Raw genomic sequence first — 21,359 nt, 5'->3', positions numbered from 1 at the left:
TGTGAACCTCCTGCTACACTTCCCTCCCTCCCTCCCTTACACTACCTTCCTCAACTTTCGCTCTACACTGACTTTATTTCACATAAAAGGAAGCGATTGACTTACTGTCATTTCGCACTGTAATTACAAACATTAATTATGCCTGGTGACACATGTATACGTGTGCGCGAGGTGGTGGTGCTGGCTGGGTTATCAGGTACTGAGGTACACCGGGGGGCACAGATGGGCAAACAGGTGGCCATAGGTAGGTACATAGTTGATCACAAGTTGCTAAACAGGTGGGCACCTGTACAGGTGGGTACACGTCCATATTCGACTTGTGGGGTTTTCCCACTGTCCTCCCCAGACGTTTAATGTAAGGCTCTAGTCCTCTATTATTATTTTTGCATCATCCCATTTCTACTCGGTGTTTTAAAGCGGATATGTTTGTCAGTGGGGGTTGGTGAGAGACTGAAGTATATGATGGGGCTGTGAAAAAAACGCGGGTTAGAACCCATGGTGAGTGAGTCGTAAAATACCAGGCCAGATCTGGGAGAGGCTGGGGAAGTGGGAGGAGGCGTTGCAGTATTAGAGTGGAGGAGGGGAAGGAACGGCCAGGAAATTCTTAGTATGGGAGGGGCTGGCGATAGCTGACCCAGCGTGGGGGATGCTGGCGAAGGCTGACCCAGCGTGGGAGGAGATGCTGGCGAAGGCTGACCCAGCGTGGGAGGAGATGCTGGCGAAGGCTGACCCAGCGTGGGAGGAGATGCTGGCGAAGGCTGACCCAGCGTGGGAGGAGATGCTGGCGAAGGCTGACCCAGCGTGGGAGGAGATGCTGGCGAAGGCTGACCCAGCGTGGGAGGAGATGCTGGCGAAGGCTGACCCAGCGTGGGAGGAGATGCTGGCGAAGGCTGACCCAGCGTGGGAGGAGATGCTGGCGAAGGCTGACCCAGCGTGGGAGGAGATGCTGGCGAAGGCTGACCCAGCGTGGGAGGAGATGCTGGCGAAGGCTGACCCAGCGTGGGAGGAGATGCTGGCGAAGGCTGACCCAGCGTGGGAGGAGATGCTGGCGAAGGCTGACCCAGCGTGGGAGGAGATGCTGGCGAAGGCTGACCCAGCGTGGGAGGAGATGCTGGCGAAGGCTGACCCAGCGTGGGAGGAGATGCTGGCGAAGGCTGACCCAGCGTGGGAGGAGATGCTGGCGAAGGCTGACCCAGCGTGGGAGGAGATGCTGGCGAAGGCTGACCCAGCGTGGGAGGAGATGCTGGCGAAGGCTGACCCAGCGTGGGAGGAGATGCTGGCGAAGGCTGACCCAGCGTGGGAGGAGATGCTGGCGAAGGCTGACCCAGCGTGGGAGGAGATGCTGGCGAAGGCTGACCCAGCGTGGGAGGAGATGCTGGCGAAGGCTGACCCAGCGTGGGAGGAGATGCTGGCGAAGGCTGACCCAGCGTGGGAGGAGATGCTGGCGAAGGCTGACCCAGCGTGGGAGGAGATGCTGGCGAAGGCTGACCCAGCGTGGGAGGAGATGCTGGCGAAGGCTGACCCAGCGTGGGAGGAGATGCTGGCGAAGGCTGACCCAGCGTGGGAGGAGATGCTGGCGAAGGCTGACCCAGCGTGGGAGGAGATGCTGGCGAAGGCTGACCCAGCGTGGGAGGAGATGCTGGCGAAGGCTGACCCAGCGTGGGAGGAGATGCTGGCGAAGGCTGACCCAGCGTGGGAGGAGATGCTGGCGAAGGCTGACCCAGCGTGGGAGGAGATGCTGGCGAAGGCTGACCCAGCGTGGGAGGAGATGCTGGCGAAGGCTGACCCAGCGTGGGAGGAGATGCTGGCGAAGGCTGACCCAGCGTGGGAGGAGATGCTGGCGAAGGCTGACCCAGCGTGGGAGGAGATGCTGGCGAAGGCTGACCCAGCGTGGGAGGAGATGCTGGCGAAGGCTGACCCAGCGTGGGAGGAGATGCTGGCGAAGGCTGACCCAGCGTGGGAGGAGATGCTGGCGAAGGCTGACGCAGCGTGGGAGGAGAGAGGCTGGCGAAGGCTGACGCAGCATGGGAGGAGAGAGGCTGGCGAAGACTGACCCAGCATGGGAGGAGAGGCTGGCGAAGGCTGACCCAGCATGGGAGGAGAGGCTGGCGAAGGCTGACCCAGCGTGGGAGGAGAGGAGGCCATTAACATGGCCTGCCCAATTTCTGTGGTATACCTATGATGGGTTTTGAGTTTTCATATTCTCTGGGCCAGGCTTAGTCTGGTGCTTGGTTAACCAGGCCGTTGCTGTGGGAGCCAATTCTAAATCTGCTCTCCTGGCGTCATAAATCTGTGATAAACTTAGGTGGTTGTAATTATCGCACTAAAAGTTCTTGATTGTATGATCACACGGATGACCCGGTTATCCTATGATAGAGGATCTCTTTGAAACTTCGTCTGGTAGCAGCCTCTGTCTTTTGTACATTCGTACTCAAGTCTTAACACAGCAGTAGTTATTACTCATATATTTTTATTTACTCTGGGTTTCATTGAGATCATAGATTATATGCCAGACAGTGCAAGTATGATGTTTGTTGGCAGTTGGTTAATTATCCATTATGGAAAGTTAACTCTTTCTCAAATTCTGATCAAGGTTTTGTTTATAACGAGCTGTTTTTCTTGCTTATCACATAAATAGGGTCTAATACTTCTGTTACCCAAGCGAGGTATATTGGTTTAATAAGTGGCTTAATTAGTAGCGGCCTGATGGCTCTAGTTAACTTGCACACGTATTAATTCCACCCCATAGTGAGGCTCTCTTTAGTTTAATATGTTTATTATGCACCCCATGCCCATCCTGTGGGCGGTAGTCAAAAGATTACAGAGGTACATAATTGGTCCAGGGACTGGACTCCAAAGTTTTGATAGCTGAGCAAGTTACAAAGGTAATGAACTAGATCTGGTCATAATCATGACCAAGTTACAAAGGTAATGAGCTCCAGGTAGAGCTGGTCAAAATCATGACAAGTTTCAAAGGTAATGAATGATAAACACGTTATCACATGATTACAATCATAGACAAATTACAGAGTAATGAGCAGTTCCGAAGTGATTTATTGTTTCTTTCGCTTTATTTTCAACATTTCCTTGGACCAGTATGCATCATACTAGAGGTGAAAAGAAGTTTGCACTAGTTTCTATTTGAAATGTTCGCTTATAACACCTGGCGTGTTTTTGCAGGAACTTAATGAACGCTGTGGTCTGTAAGCCCCACGGCTGGTATTGTAAACTTGAGAACGTTATGTGGAGTCCACCGCTGGCACACTCGGTACCATCCTTCATTATCCTCATAATTGCCACCTTCGTTACTAAGGTTTAATCTTATGTTGGTAACGTTACACCCAACTAATTCAGTTGGCTAAGAGGTTACGAGGGTAGAATCACTGCTTTAAATTTCCTTAAGCCCCATTGGGAAGTTGAAATTACTGAGGTAAGATTACCGCATCTTCATCATGAGGTTAGTATCATTGTAAGATTCCTTCAGCCCCCTTTACGATGTTAGAATAACTGTAAGATTTATGCAGTCATTGAGGTTACAATCGCCAGCCGTAAGATTTCCCATCTTGTGAGGTTAGAATCACAGCAGTATATGTGAACTTTGACACTAGACACCGGGAAAGGGTTGTCCTGATGGTGCGCGCACTGACATCATTTCAGATTTTTTTTTTTTTTACCTTACCACTAGTCATCCATCCGGGAAGTATCTCCTTGATCGCTATTAGTTTCTTTTTGTCATGAAAAACAGATATTCCTCCTGGTGTGGGTCTTTAGTCATATGATGACTTTCCATATCTCTTAAAATGCTCGTCCATATTTTTTTTACGTGTCTGTAGTGCCTTTCGGTTTGTAGTTCTGCTTTTTATGCAATGGTTATCGTGTCCCTTATCGCTCGGTCTCCCATAACTATTTAAAAAATTATTCAATTTTCCTCATTCCTGAGTTACCTTTCACATTTTTTCACTTCCTAGTTTGTCTAGGCACCCGCCATACCCCATGATAAACATTCGCCATCGTTCTCCTCAATGGTTGACTTTGGTATTGCTTTCACTGGCGTTGTGACCTTGGTCCCTTTCGCTCACTGGTGTTGTGACCTTGATCCCTTTCGCTCATTGGTGTTGACCTTGGTCTCATTCTGCTCATTCCCCTTTTTTTTTTCATAATCGAAGGGCGGAGTAAGATGTACTGAAGTAAATATACAATAAACTCGATAAAAAATGTTGACATTAGCACAGTGTGAGAACACTACAGCCCGGTTGACGATTTAACCCTTAGGTGTAGGGTTTTGATGAATGAATGTGTGGAGCATTCTTTATTACGGCAATATGAGCTAAGAGGGAGGGTGGTCACCCCCATTTATATGATGACACCAAACACCTGTTACCAATTCATGTCAAATATGACGTGAGGGAAGGCTAAACACGTGTTGACGGGTGTACCGCTTTGCATAGGAACTCGTATTTGAATTGTATAGTGGTTGCAGTGGTCTTTTCGTGCAGTGGCATTGATACGAAGTCTGTAGTGAGGTGGTTGTTGCTGGCGGCGGCATGCCACACTGCTGCAGTGAAAGTGAGAATGTTTCCGGTGTAGTGCAGGTGTTCGATAGAGGTAGTGGTTGTGGCGCAGTAACAGTAGCTCCAGCAATTTCGAACACTGCCTAAGCGCCCGTGGCGATAGTATTTCTAAAAAATAATAATAAATAAAGTGATTGTGGTGTACTTTATGTACCGTAGTTCAGACGATTATATCTAATAATTTGTTATCTCTGTTTTTGTTAATTTCAGGACAGGATATTATGCTAGAAGTAATAAATAGGATCAGCTGAAGATATACAAAGGTGAAAGCTGCCTATGGTAGCTAGGCTACTTTGTATATACATGTACTGAGAGAAATAGTACAAAATACCGATACAGTGGAAAAGGCAAATGCAGTATAATGCCATGTTCTGAGAACGTTTCCCCACTCAGTGAACTTGATAAGTAACGAACAAAGACCTAGATGAGCACATAAATCAGGAGACCTACAGCAGTGATTAATTATGCTGCTATGTGGGAATTAGGTCTAAAGCTTCCTGGCAAGAGACTCTGCTATGTTCTTTAAGCCGTTATTTGGTTAAAATTGTTTGATGTTCTGATGAGTGATGATTCTAGGATCCTGCGTCCAACCTTGTGTTGTGCGCTTTTGTAATTGATCAAGCCAATTGGTTGTGCGTGTTTCAGTGTGAAACGCAGGCATTATTTAGGTGGTCCTTTCCGGACTATTTGTCGGCCTATTTTAGTGTCTCGGCAAACTTGCTTGTGTCGCTATTTATTTTATCTATATCGTTTATGTAGATTGTGAACAAGGGTCCAAGCACCGACCCTCTGTGGAACACCACTTGCAACGAGTCTCCATTCTCAGTGAGAAAGTAGGTAGTGGTGGACGGGGAGGGGATACTGCGTGATGCAGGCAACAGTGCAGGGGCAGCCATATGAGGGTTATCCATATTGATATTTATAATGGAGGACACTCGTGCAATAACCTGATTCAGCCAGGTTGTGCGGGTGATGGAAGTTAGTGGAATTCAGGGAAATGTTCTTTTGTTTATTGATGAACAAGACAGTTGCAACACTGGACATTTTGTAACGAGACTTCATCCACCAGGAAGGAGGAGGGGGGGGGGGGCTTAATAATGTAACAGACCTGAGTGAGGAACTCTTCATGTTTCTGTTAGATGAATGATGCACGAAACGCGTCAATAAAGATGCCCAGGTGTTGCACGGGTTTTATTTGTTGATTTATTCGTATTATATACCATTGATCTAATTATATGCATGGGTCATATAGCGCCTGGGGATTGGGACGTAATCTGATTCCTTAGATCAAGAGGCCTCCTGCATCAAGGCCTTCCTCTTGTATATCCACAAGACAAAAGGACCACCAATTCTGCAAGAAGTTTCGCACACAAATGACAGGATGGTAGTACCTCCCTGGTTGGTTGCTGTCTAATATCCTTCTACTGTATATGAAGAGTACAAAAAAAAATCATGTGTCAGCCACAAGTGGCGTTTCACTGGGGACTGTTTTGAGTCCCTCGTTTGTAGGAATAAACAAAAATTTGCTGAAGACACTTATGTAAATTAAAGGACACAAGTGCAACTAATGTGACATTTTATTGTGGCAACGTGTCGCTCTCCAGGAGCTTTTATCAAGCCATTACATTACAGTTGCACTTGTGTCCTTTAATTTACATATTGTCGGTAATTCTACCAACTTTATTACATGAAGACACTTAGACTACAGATACGTGCATTCAAAGGACATCAAGAAGCTTCTGGCTGACGTGGATGCGTTGGTGTTTTGGCCGGAGAGGTAGTAGATGTAACTTTCTGTAAAAAAAAAAAAAAATCAATTGCAATTGGCAGAAGTGAAAAAAAAGTTGAACCACATTCCTTGTACCTTTGATTAGTTGCGAATCTTTCTATTCCCGGAGCCCGGCCATGTGCCAGGCTCGTCTGATGTTAGCCTGGTGAACCAGGCGTTGCTGCTGGAGGCTCGCTATCCCACATCCATCACATCCTGGTTGAAGATACTTGGCCAGTTTCCCCTTGAAAACTACATTTGTCCCAGCAGTGTGTCTGATTTCTGGTAAGATGTTGAATAACCTGGGGTCACGGATGTTGATAGTGTTCCCTGCATTTCACTGGGTTATTTTGCAGTTCCTCCCATATCTCTCGCTCCAGTATGTTATGGCAGTGTGCAGATTTGGGACCAGGCCCTGGAGTACGTTCCAGGTATATATTATCAAGTATCCCCTCCACTCCAGTGACTACATATTTAAAACTAAGGCGTTCCCAGTAATTTAAAGCTTCATTGGCTCTGTCCGGGCGCTAAATGATCTCTGTATTTGTTTCCCCTCTGATATTTCTCCAGCCCTCAGCGGGGCTGTCAACACAACAGTATCCCAAGTGAGGGAGCACAAGCGACTTGAAAAGTGTCACCATTGTCATTATTTCCCTTTTTCTGAAAGTTCTAATTACCCACCCCGTCATCCTCCTGGCTGTCGTGACCTTTGTCTTATTGTGTTCTTTGAAAGAAAGATCAGCTGACATAATTATTCCCAAATATTGCACGTGTTCCTTTCGTTGTATTTGACGATCATCTTGTGTTTGTATACAGTGTTCATTTTGAGTTCATTCTTTCTATACGTAAGCAGTTGGAACTTATCACCATTGAACGTCATGTTCTCCCCTGTTCATTGGAAAACGCTCCTTATATCTTCCTGTAATTTTTCACTGTCTTACCGAAGTGACTCTCATGCTTATTTTAGTGTCATCTGCAAATGATACAAAACTGTGACAGGTGTTTATATTTGTCTGCTATGAAGATGTGGAACAGCAGAGGTGCTAGGATAGTGCCATTACCTGAAATACCCAACATCCATATTTAATTTAACCTAACTTACCAACACAAGCATTTATATTACTGGGAACGCCTTAGTCTTGAATATGTACTCACTGGAGAGAGGGAAAGAAAGATACATGATATTATATATCTCGAAGGTACTCGAGGGCCTGGTCCCAAATGTACACACTGCAATGACGACATACTGGAGCGAGAGATATGGGAGGAAGTGCAAAATAACCCAGTGAAAAGCAGGGGTGCGGTGGGCACCAGATTATTCAACATCTTGCCAGAACAAGTATAGACGTCTTCAAGAGTAAACTGGAAAAGTATCTTCACCAGGTGCCATATCAACCAGGCTGTGATGGATATAGGGGGTGGCAGGCCTCCAACAGCAACAGGATGATTGACCAGGCTAGCACAGACGAGCTTGGCCCACGGCCGGGCTCCGGGAGTAGAAAGACTCTAAACTCGTCAAAGGTATATCCATACCAAACCTATGCAGAAAAAATGTACCATTTCTCCTACTTTTCACTTGTGCCATTTTTTTACCTGTGTCATCTAAATATGCTGTTTTACCGTGCACTGGCATGTGTGATTCAGTATAGACGGTTGTGTGGAGGTGCAGGTGCTGGAAAGGGAAGGTGACCTCGGCGCCTGTGAACTTGATACGGAGCGTGGTCATGCCGGATGAGACTGAGACTTGGGCCGAAGTGCTTCCTTGCTTGCAGGAGTCTGAGGCCGGGGCTGCCGTGTCGTAAGTGCTTACAGTGGAGTTGGGATGTTGCTTGGAAGTGTTTCAAGGAGTAAGTGACAGGTTTTATGGGTGTGTTACAAAAATTCATTTTTCCAGTTTGAGGTGTGGTCCTAGACGGAGACTAGGAGGCGATGATTCCCAGAATATTTAACACCCGCACAACCGAAACATCCACGTTAGTGCTTTGTATGGACTGAGTGCCCCATTTTTTAAAGTATTTGCATTGTAAAACTAACGTATATGCTTTCAGAGGCAAAGATAATGACAGTTAATGCTATTAAGCATCTTTCCTATGAAGATTAAGACTGCTCTGAACACTCTTGAAAGGTATAGAATGATGAGGGGACAGATTTGAAATGTGCACGTGGAAAACGGTTATAAATACTACAGAAATATATGAGACATTAAAGATACCTAACCAAGATAGAACTTGAAATATTGGATTCAGATTTTACAATTTCAGATTTTGAAAGGATAACAGTTGAAAATATATATTTTTTTTTTTAATACATCTGGCCCTGATCCGGCCTTGTTTGATGCTTGCCAGGTCCACATATTCATCACAGCTTGTTTGATCTGGTACTTGGTAGAGATACTTTGTCCAGTCTCTCTTAAGACTTCTACACTTGTCCCAGCAGTGTTTGCGATATCTTTTGGTAAGATGTTGAATAGTCTGCAATCAAGGATGTTGATGCAGTGTTCGCCTATTGTGCCCACTATGCCTTACTCTTAACTGGATTTATTTTATACTTTCTCCCATTGAGTTAAACGGATCCTCTGGTAATATATCAATTGTACACAGTGCTGATAAGTCGATGAATTAGAAGCATGTCCAACAGCTGAGTATCTTCATTTTATAAAAATTTCACCATCTAGTGGTTTTCTTAATACAGTACAGGGACATAAATGGAAGACCAGAAAAGAAAGCGAGTCCCTCAGCATTGCAGAATTATATACAGGTGCTCAACACCTGCTCCTAAGCTGTGACAGATTTCCCTGAGTTGTATTGAAAAAAAAAACACTGCATGGTGAAACGTCTACAAAATAGAGATACTCAGGTTTTTGCACATGTGCCAAATCTTGTGATTTTTGAGAGTTTATATTGTGATCCTGTGGTGTTATTTGGACGTCCTCCTCATTATGATTCTGTTGTCTTTGCTCGAAAGCAAATGCACTGTAGTTTTTTTTTTTTGCGAAGCATTACATTTCTTGGAATAAAACTATGAGCAGACCTCGCCTCTAGTAGCCAGACGTATTGTATTCTGTAAATCGGTGAATCATAGGGCAGGAAAAATGAAAACTTCATCCGTGGACACTGGCGTGACTAGTTTGGTGGCCCTCTGACTCGCCCGTGTGGATGAAATACCTCCAGTGGTGTTGGTGTAATTTGTATGTGTGGTATGACCGATGTCCAAAGCCACACCTTAGGAGGTGTGGCTTTGGTGGTGGATGATGCAGCTCCAGTGGTATGTGTAGGCTGCAGTGGCTGTTCGTTGGGTTTCTCACACTGGAGGTGAAGGCTTGGTGCAAGGGCGTAACCTTCTCCTGGCCTGCTTTAGGTGCCCCGTCACTTGCTTGTCACTGGAAAGATGGGCCACTTTGATTGCTCCAAACCTAAATGCAAAGTGATAAATGTGTCCGGAAATGACTTGCCACATAAGCTTTATTCAGGATAAATTGCTGATGTTTATACAAATTCATATTTGACGTTTCTAGTGTTTGCATTAATCACAAGCTTACCTGACATGTCGATATGAAGTTTTTTTTTTATTTTGGATAAACCTAACAAAGCCAAATAGCCTAACCAGCCAAAATTTACCTTTTTCCCCATTTTACCTGTTAACAGTAGGTCTAGGAAAGTATTCCATTCTCGCACAATTTCAGGTTTCCTTTTCCTAACCATCTTCGCAGATTCTGTGTAGATTTCTCACGTAGGATTTGCAGTAAATTTCTCGTTATTTGTTATTAGGTTTATTGGCTTAGTGTAACATACCACAATGGCAATAAAATGAAGATTAAGACGATAAAAAGTCGTGACGCTCGAACAGAAAACGGGGCCCAGTTGAGCACATTAAAATCATTAATTCGTACCTTACCTTACCCTCCCTTTCGAGAGTTTCGAGAGTTTCACTACTCTCGGAGCCCGGCCATGGGCCAGGCTCGTCTGGTGCTTGCCTAGTCAACCAGGCTGTTGATGCTGGAGGCCTGCTGCCCCACACATACCCCCTGCTGCTAAGACAGTCACCCATTTGACTGTCTTAGTAGCAGTGAGATGCTGTTAACTAAGAGGATGAGCTGATTTTTTGCTCGGCCACCTTATTGGCAGACTCATCACGGCGTGTTTTTCTAATTTCATTTGTGACTTAAATGCAAGTTTTTACAGGTTTGTGATATAGCCTAGCATATTAATATAATCAAATTTAGGAATAAAACAATTTGGAGAAAAATACGTTGAGGAACGTTAACTGTTGACTTTTTAAGATGAGAATCAATTGAGGGAAGAGAAACTTTTGAATGAAGAAATGCGCGTGTATGAATGAACGAATGAGAGAACTAGTGAAACGTTCCTTAGTACTCTCCGTGGCTGTGGTGCGTAGCTATCACAATTCACGTAGTAGTTTGTATTGTCATGTTTGATGGTAGAGGTGGGGGACGTATTAGCAAGAGGACGAGGGGTGGGTGAAAAGTGGGGTCACGGCCGATAAGGGAAAGTGGGACTATCTCCTGGTGGTAGTGGGCTGACTCACCCCCCCCACACTCCCCCCCTCCTTACGTACTCCTACCCCTTTCACACCCCTCCCTTCGCGCTCTCTCCTCCCACCTTCGCACTCGCTCATCCCTCCCACCTTCACATTATCCCCCTCTCTCTCTGTAGACAGCCTGTACTGTCTGCACAGACAGCCCATGCTGTCTGCCAGCTTAGTTCATATTTCGCGCCACTCAGGTGCTGCCATCTATAGGCCTTGCCACTTCAGTATGCCCAGACTTGCCTCGCTCTCACTCACACAGCGGCCTGGCATCAAGACACAAGTACTCCCAGCTCTCTCTCGTGGTCATGGCCCTGCCCGGGCCATGGGCACAAACACACAAGCCTGTGTAACCCACCACTAGTTATCAATAAAGTAAGAAGCCTCCGAAGAAGTATATCATTAACACCGCTCTACAGTCTACTAAATAACCTTCGTTATATCTCTACCTTCGCACATTTCCCCTCAGGCGCGCGCGACCGCTGCCATAGTAATTCCCAAGTGATACTAACTCTACCTGACGTTATCCCCATTCATTCCCGCCCTCAGGCTAACAGATTTCAACACTATGAAACCCTCCCTGCGTAATGGAATATGAGAGAGAAGATAAGATTATATTCGGACCTTTTAACACGGAGGTCTAGCTACCTAGGATAATTTGGTAAAGCCAGTGCTTCATCGGGGACTGTCTTCCTTGTCTCCACTGGGATTCTAATCTTCTCCAGGTGCGACCCACAGCATTCTGACACCCAGGCACCTATTCACTGGTAGGTAAACGGGCAGCAGGTGTAAGGAAACGTGCCCAACGTTTCTCCCGTGCCAGAGAGCGATTCCCGGTCCCTCACTGTGTGAACTGAGGATGCTATCATCCGAGCCACCAGCACGAGCTTAATTTCCACTGTGTAACTATCATAGAATAAGGTAGCAGCACACTGTTGGTGTATCCAGTTTTGCTAAATAAAAATTATCCTTTTCTCTCCTTTTTTTTCATTTCTCTCGACTAATTTCATTTCTCAACACTAAACTCATTTCTTTTCATTTCTCTCCAATAATCTCATTTCTCACCTCTCCTTCTTCGCTCCTATCTTCTCTCATTTAATTCTCTTATTTACGCAGCTTTTTACAGGGTTAGGTTAAGAGTTCCTACCTTTATTTGCAAACTAAGTATTGTATCTCAGATGAGGTAATGTTCTTGAATGGTACAGTCAGAGTGTAGTTGTTTGTTGCCCGTCTCGTGTAGAAGCTGTGGCACTTCGACAACGTTGGCGTTGTACATAACAGTAAGACCACATGCATCCCTCCGGTGTCCTTGGATTCGATTTTGTAGACCGCTATGGCCCTTCAAGGACAGTCTTGATACTGGTGAAAGGTTCTTGATTCAGTTTTAGACCTACCTTCTCCATTCTATGGTCAAACCAGACTGCCTCCTATTCCCAAGGTGGTATGACCCTTAAAAGTCTAGTGCATCCTCACAAGTATAATAATGTACCGGGATTGTTTTTCTAATCATTATGGTACCTACTGAAACCTCCTTTGATATATCTTTGACGGGTTTCGAAAGTTACTCATTTTGGGCTAGGAGTTTTAGGTGAATTTTAATACGAGGTGCCTTTTTTTTTTTTTACTAGAATTGTGTATTGGGTACACATGTGCAACAGTTGGATGCCTTTACTGTCAAAGCGTTTTGCCTGCACAGTAATCTTCTTTAGTCGAATATAGATATGTTTAAATATGTAAAGCTGATGTGACGAAGACGACGAAGAGTCACTGAGCTCCTCAGGAGTGCTAGAATATCTGATACACGAAAGGAGGCACTGACCAGGGAAGTGGAAACTATCGAACTTAAGCTAAATGACTCTTACAGGAACCAGGAGAGGCAGGAGGAGCTTAAAGCTATTAGTGAAATTGAAAGAAATTCAAAATATTTCTTTTCATATGCCAAAAACAAGGCAAATACCACATCTAGTATTGGGCCCTTACTCAGACAGGATGGGACTTACACAGATGACAACAAGGAAATGAGTGAAATATTGAAATCCCAGTACGACTCTGTGTTTAGTGAACCACTAATCGGTCTGAGGATCGACGACCCAAATGATTTCTTCATGAATGAGCCTCAAAACTCCATAAATGTATGCCAGATTTCCGACATTACCCTAACTCCGATAGATTTCGAAAAAGCCATTGACAACATGCCTATGCACTCAGCCCCGGGCCCAGACTCGTGGAACTCTGTTTTCATTAAGAACTGCAAGAAACCCCTCTCGCGTGCCCTAAGTACACTATGGAGGAGGAGCTTGGACATGGGTGAGATTCCACAGTCACTTAAAACAACGGATATAGCCCCGCTCCATAAAGGTGGCAGCAAAGCATTAGCTAAGAACTATAGACCAATAGCTCTGACGTCCCACATCATAAAAATCTTTGAAAGAGTGCTAAGAAGCAGGATTGCAAATCACCTGGATTCCCAAAATCTGCACAATCCAGGGCAACATGGGTTCAGGGCAGGTCGCTCCTGCCTCTCACAACTACTGGATCACTATGACATGGCCTTGGATGCACTGGAAGAAAATCAGAATGCAGATGTAATATACACAGACTTTGCAAAAGCATTTGACAAATGCGATCATGGTGTAATAGCCCATAAAATACGTGCTAAAGGAATAACTGGGAAAGTGGGGAGATGGATCTTCAACTTCCTAACAAATCGAACACAAAGAGTAGTGGTCAACAGAGTTAAATCGGAGGCTGCCATAGTGAAGAGCTCTGTTCCACAAGGCACAGTACTCGCCCCCATCTTATTCCTTATCCTCATATCAGACATAAACAGAGATATACACCACAGCACCGTATCATCCTTTGCGGATGATACTAGGATCTGCATGAGGCTGTCATCTGCTGAGGACGCGGTTAACCTCCAAGAAGATATAAACAAAGTTTTCCAGTGGGCGACGGTAAACAATATGATGTTCAATGAGGACAAATTCCAACTACTCCGTTATGGAAAACTGGAGGAGATAATAACTAGAACAGAGTATACTACTGACTCCGGCCATACAATAGAGCGGAAAAATAATGTAAGGGACCTGGGAGTAGTAATGTCTGAGGATCTCACTTTCAAGGATCACAACAGTGCCACGATCGCACGTGCAAAGAAAATGATAGGATGGATAATGAGAACTTTCAAAACGAGAGATGCCAAGCCCATGATGATCCTTTTCAAATCACTTGTTCTCTCTAGGCTGGAATACTGCTGTACATTAACATCTCCATACAAAGCAGGTGAAATCGCAGATCTAGAGAGTGTACAGAGATCCTTTACCGCACGTATAAGTTCTGTCAAGCACCTTAACTACTGGGAACGCTTGAAAGCACTTGACTTGTACTCGTTGGAACGCAGGAGGGAGAGATATATCATAATCTACACTTGGAAAATCTTGGAGGGAATGGTCCCAAATCTGCACACAGAAATCACTCCCTACGAAAGTAAGACTGGGCAGGCGATGCAAAATGCCGCCAATAAAAAGTAGGGGCGCCATTGGTACACTAAGAGAAAACACCATAAGTGTCCGGGGCCCAAAACTGTTCAACAGCCTCCCATCAAGCATTAGGGGAATTGCCAATAAACCCCTGGCTGCCTTCAAGAGAGAGCTGGGCAGATACCTAAAGTCAGTGCCGGATCAGCCGGGCTGTGGCTCGTACGTCGGACTGCGTGCGGCCAGCAGTAACAGCCTAGTTGATCAGGCCCTGATCCATCGGGAGGCCTGGTCGTGGACCGGGCCGCGGGGGCGTTGATCCCCGGAATAACCTCCAGGTAACCTTGAAGTAGCTTTTGAAGTGGTCAGTCCCTCAGCCTGGAGCTGAACTTTTCTCAAGGCCGAGGGACTGATCACTACAAAACTATATACAGTACTTTTTCAAAGTTGAAGGAACGATAACATCATCTTTGTCCCTCCACTACCAGTTGTCTTCATATTTAGACACCTGTATGGCACTGAGAAGCCTACTGTGTTGGCGAAAAATTTCGACTGTAGATACCCAGCTGTTGCACATGTCTTGTTTGTCCACTTGTCTGTATTGTATACCATTCTCATAATTATAAAAAATGATTCTTGTATTGTTCCTATTGTAAAGGTTTTATACAAAAATATTTGTGTATATATCCTGAGAGTTTACTTTAATCCCTAATTTAAGGATAACTATTCTTGACTAGCTGTGAACAGGTTAAATGCAGCTTTAATGACATTGTGTAGTAGATAGGCTTTGAACCCAATTAATCAATCGAGCAATCCTAATATTGTAATTTGTTGAGTGTTGGTGTGTTTAATAATGCCTGTGCACTCTCCAATGCCATCATTGCGTTTTAGTATATAGTCTTGACTGAAGATTGAGACACTTATGCAGCATATAGGAATCTTTATTCAGGAAACGTTTCGCCACACAGTGGCTTCATCAGTATTGGACTGAAGCCACTGTGTGGCGAAACGTTTCCTGAATAAAGATTCCCATATGCTGCATAAGTGTCTCAATCTTCAACTTGTCGGTTTTTCAAACCATTCATCACAACTGTCAGACACTGCAGCATTATAGGATCTTGTTACAAAGAATTCTTCAACACTTGTTCAACCTTTGGACGAAGACCTACTTCGACTAGTGGAGGGTACCACTATGACCCCGCCTCCGCCTGCTTCACCTCACCTCACTACAGTATATAAGCCACGTCTACGGCCCTATGCTGTACATTCTACAAGATTGATGGACTGAACACATCGACTCCAGGCTGAGGGACTGATTACCTCATACTCTTCCTCTCCTTACGCCTTCCTCTTTGTATTGGACTGATGAAGCCACTGTGTGGCGAAACGTTTCCTGAATAAAGATTCCCATATGCTGCATAAGTGTCTCAATCTTCAACCTGTCGGTTTTTTCAAACCATTCATCAGAGAGGCATATATAGGCAAATCAAAAGAGGAGAGGGGCAATTGAGAAATCGATATATTCAGTTAAAGAGAGAAATAAAAAAGGGAATTAGAAAAGCAAAAAGAGATTATGAGGTTAAAGTTGCAAGAGAATCGAAGACTAACCCAAAAGGATTCTTTCAGGTATACAGAAGTAAGATCAGGGACAAGATAGGCCCACTCAAAAGTTCCTCGGGTCAGCTCACTGACAGTGATAAGGAAATGTGTAGAATTTTTAACACATACTTCCTCTCAGTTTTTACACAGGAGGATACCAGCGATATTCCAGTAATGATAAATTATGTAGAACAGGACGATAATAAACTGTGCACTATTAGGGTCACAAGTGACATGGTCCTTAGGCAAATAGATAAATTAAAACCTAACAAATCCCCAGGCCCTGATGAACTGTATGCAAGGGTTCTAAAGGAATGTAAAGAGGTGCTTAGCACACCTTTGGCTAATCTTTTCAACATATCACTACAAACTGGCATGGTGCCAGATAAGTGGAAAATGGCAAATGTGATACCTATTTTCAAAACAGGTGACAGGTCCTTAGCTTCGAACTATAGACCAATAAGCCTAACCTCCATAGTGGGAAAATTTATGGAATCAATAATTGCCGAGGCAGTTCGTAGCCACCTTGAAAAGCATAAATTAATCAACGAATCTCAGCATGGTTTTACAAAGGGGCGTTCCTGCCTTACGAATTTATTAACTTTTTTCACTAAGGTATTTGAGGAGGTAGATCATGGTAATGAATATGATATTGTGTATATGGACTTCAGTAAGGCTTTTGACAGGGTCCCACATCAGAGACTATTGAGGAAAATTAAAGCACATGGAATAGGAGGAGAAATTTTTTCCTGGATAGAGGCATGGTTGACAAATAGGCAGCAGAGAGTTTGCATAAATGGGGAGAAATCAGAGTGGGGAAGTGTCACGAGCGGTGTTCCACAGGGGTCAGTGTTGGGCCCCCTGCTGTTCACAATCTACATAAACGACATAGATGAGGGCATAAAGAGCGACATCGGCAAGTTTGCCGATGACACCAAAATAGGCCGTCGAATTCATTCTGACGAGGACATTCGAGCACTCCAGGAAGATTTGAATAGACTGATGCAGTGGTCGGAGAGGTGGCAGATGCAGTTTAATATAGACAAATGCAAAGTTCTAAATGTTGGACAGGACAATAACCATGCCGCATATAAACTAAATAATGTAGATCTTAATATTACGGATTGCGAAAAAGATTTAGGAGTTCTGGTTAGCAGTGATCTGAAACCAAGACAACAGTGCATAAGTGTTCGCAATAAAGCTAATAGAATCCTTGGCTTCATATCAAGAAGCATAAATAATAGGAGTCCTCAGGTTGTTCTTCAACTCTATACATCCTTGGTTAGGCCTCATTTAGATTATGCTGCACAGTTTTGGTCACCTTATTACAGAATGGATATAAATTCTCTGGAAAATGTACAAAGGAGGATGACAAAGTTGATCCCATGTATCAGAAACCTTCCCTATGAGGATAGACTAAGGGCCCTGAATCTGCACTCTCTAGAAAGACGTAGAATTAGGGGGGATATGATTGAGGTGTATAAATGGAAGACAGGAATAAATAAAGGGGATGTAAATAGTGTGCTGAAAATATCTAGCCTAGACAGGACTCGCAGCAATGGTTTTAAGTTGGAAAAATTCAGATTCAGGAAGGATATAGGAAAGTACTGGTTTGGTAATAGAGTTGTGGATGAGTGGAACAAACTCCCAAGTACAGTTATAGAGGCCAGAACGTTGTGTAGCTTTAAAAATAGGTTGGATAAATACATGAGTGGATGTGGGTGGGTGTGAGTTAGACCTGATAGCTTGTGCTACCAGGTCGGTTGCCGTGTTCCTCCCTTAAGTCAATGTGACCTGACCTGACTAGGTTGGGTGCATTGGCTTAAGCCGGTAGGAGACTTGGACCTGCCTCGCATGGGCCAGTAGGCCTTCTGCAGTGTTCCTTCGTTCTTATGTTCTTATGTTCTTATCACAGTAGTCTTGATTACTGCCGTCAACAGCGGCCAGTTCATCAGGCAATGAACTTCATCTTTTCAGCATCAAATTGTAAAGGCTCCAGTCAGATCGCACTTTTATTTTTGGATATTGCAGCGTACCCAGTAGTCATTTCCAATTTAATTGTAAATTATGGATAAACACTGAAGATTTGAGGTATCTTATCTATGGAATGATTAACTATTTCTTATTAATATTGTTTTGTCTCACCTCCGAAGGGGAGGTGACAGTTTCTGACTAGTAGTGTTCTAGAGTGCGACCCCCATCTTTATTCACACACACTTCAAATTTCATATGATCATTCGTAGAGTTCGGCTCACAACCGAAAGGGCTTAGGTTCGTTTCCGTGTGCAGCAAGATATTTGGGAAAGTCTTTAAACGCCTGCCCCTATCGCCTACCAATCAATACATACCTAGTCATTTGTGGACTGTTGGGGTTTGGGAATCATCGCTCATCCCCAGTCTGGCTGAAGTTTGTGTGCTGCTTGATGCTGCACCCAGTCCTACATAAACACTAGCCAGACTGGTCGATAATAGTTGGCAGGTACTTGTCCATTCCCCTATTGATAGTCCGGGGTCTGTTGGTAAATTTCTTACATGTGAAGGAGGGATTTAAAATGCTTTTTGACTCTGTGCACGAGTTATCATAAGGTTATCTGGCGTGTATATGTGCGACGGGCAACGGGCCGCCATAAGCAACAACCTGGTTGATCAGGAAAGACAAGCCTGGCCCAGGGCCGGGCTGCGGGAGTATGAAAACTCTCGAAACTCATCAAATGTATACTAAAGGCATAATACAAGTAATATGATGAAATTGGTAGATTATCGCAATTGGTAATAGTGCTGATTTCCCTAAATCTTTGTAATATACGCATATAATTTTGCCATAAAGGAGTACGTGAGGATTTGAATATTTCCTAGTTATTCTCAGCCACCTCATTGACAGCCATTTTATTGGTGGTTAGATATACTGTGTGTGTATGTAACCTAACCTAGCAAATCCTAACTTAAACTTTCAAGTTTACAGAAAGCGTTAATGTTGGGAACGTAGTTAGGAAAATTACGAAGCAAAATGAGGATGTATTTAGCTAATTATGTTAAAAGCCCTGAGAAACCACACGGAGAAGGGCAGTCTAGTTTAAAATACCTGTCAACTCTGAACCATCACTGCTTAGTAAAAAGCAGGAGTTGATATTCCTCGTGGAGGGTGATAAGAATGTGGGTGAAACATCTCTGGAAGTTGAGAGGACATTGAACCGCGACGACCACAGCAATGCCTGTGTCCGACACAGGAGCACTCAGGGCTACCTCATGAAGTATAGAGTAGCCAAGTTAATTATACGATAAAAGTGTCCTATGTTGCCGAAAGTGCTTAGAAGCAGCTATGATAGCAGTCATCAACACGGTCCCACAAAAATTCAGTAGTTACAGCATTTCCAAGCTGCATACTGCAGTTGGGTGACACCAGCTAGCAAGATCACGCCTTCTGCCTCCACGGTGTGGGAGTAGTCTGCGATACTGCAGGGAAATGGTTCAGCCACATGTGCAACACTTCGGTATCTCTGAGGAAACTTTTCGCCACACAATGGCCTCATCAGTCCTATGCAAAGAATGGTGAAGGTCAGAAGGGGGTTTGAGGTAATCAGTCCCTCTGCCTGGAGTCGATGTAGTCAGTCCATCAATCTTGAAATGAATACAGCATATGCGCGAAGTGGCTTATATACTGTAGACAGACGAGGTGAAGCGGTCGTGGGCGATATCACATTGGACAAATCCAAGGTGGAAGTAGGTCATGCCTATAGGTTAGGCAAATGAAGAATTCCCTGCTTCACCTCGCCTGTCTACAGTATATAAGACACTTCTTCGCGCATGTGCTGTAGGAATAAATCATAACCATATTTTTTGAAGGGGTGGATGGGTAAGCCAGCGGAAGGTTGACTTACCTGTCAGAAGCTCCAGCTGCGGGTCATCATATGACTAAGACCCGTATCAAGAAACACTTATCCTGTTTCCTGACAAAGATTACCCACCAATCATATGTTGTATTCTCAAGATTAATGGACTGACTGCAGGCTGGGGGACTGATTACCTCAAACTCTTCCTGATCTTCGCCATTTTTCTTTATATAGGACTTACGGTGACTTCGTAAGTCCTATGGAAGAAGCCACTCGTAGCTTCTTTCATAAATGTCTTCAACTATGCGTAAATGTTTGTTTACACACGGTTGTAGTTCTTTAATTGTGCAACCCCACTCGCTTTAGTTTTCTCTTACTCAACCCTGTAACCACCCAGCCAGGCATCACCGTACCTGTTTGTCATTTGAGTGTGAAATGAATCTTGCACAATCTTTTGCGCGCTGGCAGGATTGTTGGTCTTCTCTTGTTCTCATAGTCTTATATAAGATGACAGGCAAACCCTACAAACTACTACTAGTATTCAGTATACACTTACCTTTACTTTCCTATTCATTTCTTAATGTTATCTTCTTGCCCTGTAAGGTTTGATGTGAGAGCAGTACGTGGGGATGATGATCCCGCAAACCAGTAAGAACCCCTCCTCCCCCTCCTGTAGTCTTGTAAGAATGTAACATGGTTCTCAGATGGGCCGTAATCTATCTCGCCGTTTCTACTAAATTTAGCCTCAAATTCGGAAGGGAGTATATACCGCCCTCCACCTCCTGTCCGCACGTTCGTTTTAGTACATAGTATTACCAGCGCCTGTCTTTACATCCGTTTTGCATTCTGTTGTCGGAACAAAAGTTGAAGCTTCCACAGGAAACTGGACCACTGCCCGCGCTAGACCATCTAGGGTGTGATGGCTATGCAGTCCTGCGGGCCACTGGCAGGCCTACATAGCCATCACGAAGGACAACTGATATGTCCCAACATATCCTGATCGGTTTATTGCAGTTTCCTGAAAATCTAGTAAATCATGACTTTGTTTAGGGTTGCTGTTCACAGACATTCCACTAAGTATTCAGGGTTTTAGATTGGGTACTAGAATACGATTTTTACAGCGGTCTTAAGGGCATACAGGTGTTGTAGGCACATAAAGAGCATACTATGTAGATTTAACAAAGGATAGCCCAATAGTCAGTGTGACTATATCCCTAGTGGCGCCTCCATTTGCTGACCTTTCTGTCACACAGATCCCTCAGGGGTGAGGATAGCCCCTGCTGCTACTTAACACCCAGCCATTCTTCCCGTACTCGGATACCGTTGTGACTTACCGCCAAACCGCTACAATAACCCTCACTTTGTCGGCGGCAACCTCAGTAACAGCAGCACCACTTGCAGCAGTATTGCCGCCACCACCACCAACAGCAAAAACAGCAACAGTAGAAGAAAAAGCAGTAAAACTGCATAAACGCAGCCGCAAACAGCAACAGCAGCATCACCACCACCACTCAGCGGCAGCGGTAGGCAATAGGTAAATGTCCTTGATGCAACAGGTGGTTGCGAGGAC

At 44.6% G+C, this 21,359-nt stretch overlaps 1 protein-coding gene across 1 annotated transcript in view; it reads left to right on the top strand.

The window, feature by feature from the left end:
- Clic (chloride intracellular channel protein 5) overlaps nucleotides 1–21,359 on the top strand; it is a 154,520-nt gene that overhangs the window by 224 nt on the left and 132,937 nt on the right. The window lies entirely within an intron of this gene.

The sequence above is a fragment of the Cherax quadricarinatus genome, chromosome 5, assembly GCF_038502225.1.
Source record: "Cherax quadricarinatus isolate ZL_2023a chromosome 5, ASM3850222v1, whole genome shotgun sequence".
In the NCBI taxonomy this organism is placed as follows: domain Eukaryota; kingdom Metazoa; phylum Arthropoda; class Malacostraca; order Decapoda; family Parastacidae; genus Cherax; species Cherax quadricarinatus.
The sequence above is the reverse complement of the archived record's forward strand: the minus strand, read 5'-3'. Positions and strand labels throughout refer to the sequence as shown.